This window comes from Nannospalax galili, unplaced genomic scaffold (assembly GCF_000622305.1).
Source record: "Nannospalax galili isolate Female #2095 unplaced genomic scaffold, S.galili_v1.0 scaffold242, whole genome shotgun sequence".
NCBI lineage: Eukaryota > Metazoa > Chordata > Mammalia > Rodentia > Spalacidae > Nannospalax > Nannospalax galili.
Genome location: NW_008348081.1, coordinates 1,171,799 through 1,176,254, shown reverse-complemented (window position 1 = coordinate 1,176,254; position 4,456 = coordinate 1,171,799). Strand labels below are relative to the sequence as shown.

General features: G+C 46.4%; 1 non-coding gene across 1 annotated transcript; it reads left to right on the top strand.

Moving 5' to 3' along the window:
* The first annotated feature begins 1,154 nt into the window (after positions 1-1,154).
* On the top strand, positions 1,155-1,285 carry LOC115072302. The gene has a single exon (XR_003851347.1). It is a non-coding gene; the product is annotated as a small nucleolar RNA SNORA14 (small nucleolar RNA).
* The last annotated feature ends 3,171 nt before the right edge of the window (positions 1,286-4,456 follow it).

Below are 4,456 nucleotides of genomic sequence, written 5' to 3'. Positions count from 1 at the left end.
CTCACTGCCCAGTGTCTAAGAATACACACTGTAGCAAACAGTTATGAGCTAATTCTCAGACATGTCTAGAGGTTGAGTGTATGAATAAAAGTTATAAGATAAATATAACTTCAATTAAGTAGTTATTATGAACACATTGTAATCCCATTTTGTCTCAGGCTGTTCTGGAGGCAAGTCTCAGACCATCTTGGGTATCAGTTCTTACAGGGTACTCCAGAAGAAGCCATGTGCTACCAGTTCTAACCCAGGTGTCCTCTAGCCAGAGAAACTAAAGCACCACTGCCACGTGGCCATCTGCAGGAGCCTGGAGAATGTCTTCCAGGCTGCCATTCAAGCCAAGCTAAGATTACTGTTTTCAGTTGCTGATGGGAGTTTTATCAATAGCTAGTATAAATGTAGTTCAATGCAGTCTTAAACATGAGCATTAAAGGCAAGAGTTTCTCCAAGAGAGAAAAGCACAGAGCCATATCTAGATAAGCCAGCAGAATTTCCAGGGATGCCCCTCCCCAAAACACACCACATCTGCCTGCATGCAGAGCCATACTGCAGGAAACAGAGAAAAAAGACAAGGCCAAAAGGATGAGACGAGAAGACCAGTCCCAGAATTCATCTCCAGCTCTGAAGATGAGTTAACATATTAAATCAAACCTATAACCAACTGGAGTTTAATTTTTTTTTCAAATCACTTTCAGGCCTTTAGAGGTTTGAAAGTAACACAAACCAGACAGAGAATGTCAAAACCAAAATACTTCCAAAGCGAGCAAACTAAAGAGATACTTTAAAACAAATACTATGAAAGCAAACCCAAACCAAAAGGTATGTAACAAATAAGGTCCTTAAACAACCAGCTCAGATATTGTTTTGTTTTGTTTTTCTTTGGAGACAGGGTCTTCCTGTAGCCTCAGCTGGCCTGGAACTCACTATGCAGACCCGGCTGGCCTCAAACTCACAGAGATTTGCTTGCCCCTGCCTTTCAAATCCTAGGATTAAATGCGTAACACCACACCTGGCTTCAGATACCGTTTTGTATAAACAGCACATAAAAGTTTTGTGAAACAAGTACTAGACATAGAGACATTGTCCAATAATAGCTTTAAAAATGTTTAGGGTACCCAAATTTATAAGGCCTTTGAATGCACTATCAAAACATCCTCCTGCATTCTTAAACCCTCTTGGCGGCTTTGCTCAGGTGCCTCCAAGACATGAGTGAATGCTAGAGACACCGCGGGAAGTCAAAAGGACTGTGCCTCACGTGGCTTAACCTTACTTCACACCTGTGACATCTTTTAGGTGAAAAAAAAGGCCTTATTTATAAATCTGCATGTGCATTTTAATGACATGCCAAAAATAAAGCCAAAAATTTTGTACACAATATATGAATGAAAGGAATAACTGAAGTGACCAGTTTGTTTTGACAGAAACATATGAAGACAATAATCACAGACACACAACAGAATTACTTGAGATCTCAACACGTGAGGCATAACATGACATAATTACATGAAATACCAAACTGTAGGACCCCGAGACACTCTTCATTCACCCGCTACCCCCCAATACCTCCAGACCCCCACTAATTGCTCTTTTAGCTTCTGTAAAATGCTTGGCTGCTGCTTTAGACATGCCTAGACATGCCCTGGCATGCCCTGACCCCTGCCTGCTATCCCCTCCCCTCCAGGAAACTATAGATTAAGCAAGCCCAGGCATGAAAATTGCCCTATAAGGTAAAAACGGAAACTCCTGGCCCCACAAATAACAGCACATTCCACAGCCCTGAGAATAGCACCTACCAATAAGAAACTTGCAGGGCTGCATCTTATACATCCAATCAGTTTAAAATTATGTTGGCTCACACGGGCTCCTTGAACCAACCAAAATGTATCTTCAGTATCCCCCTCCACTCTTTGTCTAAAACCTATAAAAGGCTCCACTCTCCCTTACTCTGGGCTCTCAGCATGGATCCGTTGAGTTAGTGAGGTCTGAGAGCCCAAGCTTAAGCCTGAATAAACCATAAATCTTTGCTTTTGGATTTTGGTGTGTTGGGTCCTCAGTGGTCTTTTTGGGGTCCAGTGGATGAGGAACAACATTTGGGGGCTCTCCCGGAATTCCCCCCCAGAGACCCCCAAGAGGAACCAACCCCAAAAGTTTTGTGATCACCCAACCGGGTAAGTTTTTGTAAAACTGTGTGTGTGCCTGTCTTCTCTATGCTTTCACTTTGGTCGCAGCCATCTGATCTCAGTTTTTCTTTGTCGCTGAAACACTAGCAACGTGACCTGGAGGATTTGGGAGAAGTCCCCATCCTCATCGGGGTGGGTGTTCCTCATTGGACACCCCACCAGGGCACTAGTCCATCTGAAACCTCAGAGGACCTCACAACCCTGTTGGGACACACGCGTCCTATCTGTACAGTCTTTGGCATAATCGAGCCAGGGAATCCACATGGCCGAGTGTCCAGACCATCTGAAAGCTGTGGTAGTTTATTCTGGGCCCTCTGTTTGTCTGTGTCATTCTTGTGTCTTGTGATATTCATTCTAATTTCTTAGTTGACAAAACGGAGGGGACTGATAAATACTATGGGCAACACCCCATCTTCCCCTCTAGATCTTACACTAGCCCACTGGGGGAACGTTAAGACGATTGCTCATAACAATAGTGTAGATGTAAAGAAAAAGAAATGGACAACTTTATGTTCAGTTGATTGGCCCTCCTTTAATGTTGGATGGCCCCCTGAAGGGACTTTTAACCTGAGTTTGATTTCCAGGGTAGAGGACCACGTCTTCCATCCACAGATGGGCCACTAGGACCAGATCCATACATCGTGACCTGGCGAGGCCTCATCGAACAACCTGATGGTCCACCCACCTGGGTCAAGTCCTTCCTTCCCCTGATTAATCCAACTGCTCCCCCTCCACCTCTGCAGGTCCTCCCTCTCAGACCAAAGGCAGAAGTGAAACCCATTCTCCAGGGAGGCACAGAGGAGAATGACATCTTTCCACCACCCTACTCCTCTCAGACAGGCACCCTGCAAATGGTGCCACAGGTACAGGCCTCGCCTCCTAACCCTGAGGAGCTACCATCACCTCCACAGGGACCTGCGCAGGCCACACGGATCTGGACGGGTGCAGCCCCCCAGCCTGACACCATGGACCTCCCCCTCTGGCTGGCGGGGCCCCCAGACAGAGAGGGCAATCATCCCTTTCATTACTTGGCCCTTTGCCACCAGTGATCTTTACAATTGGCACTCACTGAATGCGCCTTTCTCTGAAAACCCCAGGGACTTGATTACCTTATTGGAAACTGTTCTCTTCACTCACCAGCCCACCTGGGATGATTGCCACCAGCTCCTGAGTGTCCTGTACACTACTGAGGAGTGAAACAGGATCCTAGAAGCAGCTCGGAAATTGGTTCCGGGCCCCACCAGGGACCCTACCACAGACCTAGACATCATTAATGCCAGCTTTCCCCCTAGCTGTCCCAACTGGGACTACAACATGGCAGAAGGTAAGAAGAGGCTCCTGGTCTACCACCAGACTCTGTTAGCAGGTCTCAAAATGGTGGCTTGAAAACCTGCCAATATGTCTAAGGTCTATGATGTCAGACAGGGGCCCGAAGAGAGCCCAGCCTCATACTTAGAGAGGTTACAAGATGCCTTCCAGCAGTTCACTCCGTATGACCCAGAAGCAGAGGAATCAGCTCAAACTGTGATGTTTGCTTTCATTAACAAGGCAGCCCCTGACATCAAGAGAAAGTTACAGTCTTTAGATAGACTAGGAGAAAAGAACCTTAGGAACTTAATAGCAGTGGTGGAAAAGGTTTATAATAGAAGGGAGACAGCAGAACAAAGAGAGGAAAGAAAAGAAAAAAGGAAGGAAGCCTGACCAGGGTCCTGGGGAGAAAACAGGCCCACCACAAGAAGGACCTCAGAGAGATATTATTGGCAACTAACCCACAGTATGGTGGGAGCTCACTGGTGGGATCCAGATCAAGAAATAAGGTAGGGAAAAACCAGTATACCTACAGCAAGGAGGAAGGACACTGGATGAGGGACTGCCCCAAGAAGAATAAGCAATCACCTAAGGTATTACCAGCTCTAATTGGGGGTGAAGACAGTGACTAGGGGAGATGGGGCTCAGGTCCCCTCCCTGAGCCCAGGGTAACCCTGAAAATGAGGGGAAACCAATTGAGTTTATGGTGGATACTGCTGCCCAGAATTCAGTTTTATTGGAGCCAAGAGGGCCAGTGTCCTCCAGAACTACATGGGTAGAGGGGGCAACAGGAACAAGGCCCTATTCATGGACTACCTGAAGAACAGTAGATTTAGAGAAGGGATGGGTATCCCACTCATTTTTAGTAATCCAAGAATGTCTCTACCCACTTCTGGGCAGAGATTTATTATCAAAAATGAGGGCACAGATCCACTTCACAGCTAAAGGAGCCAGGGCCTTGCTTCACAACA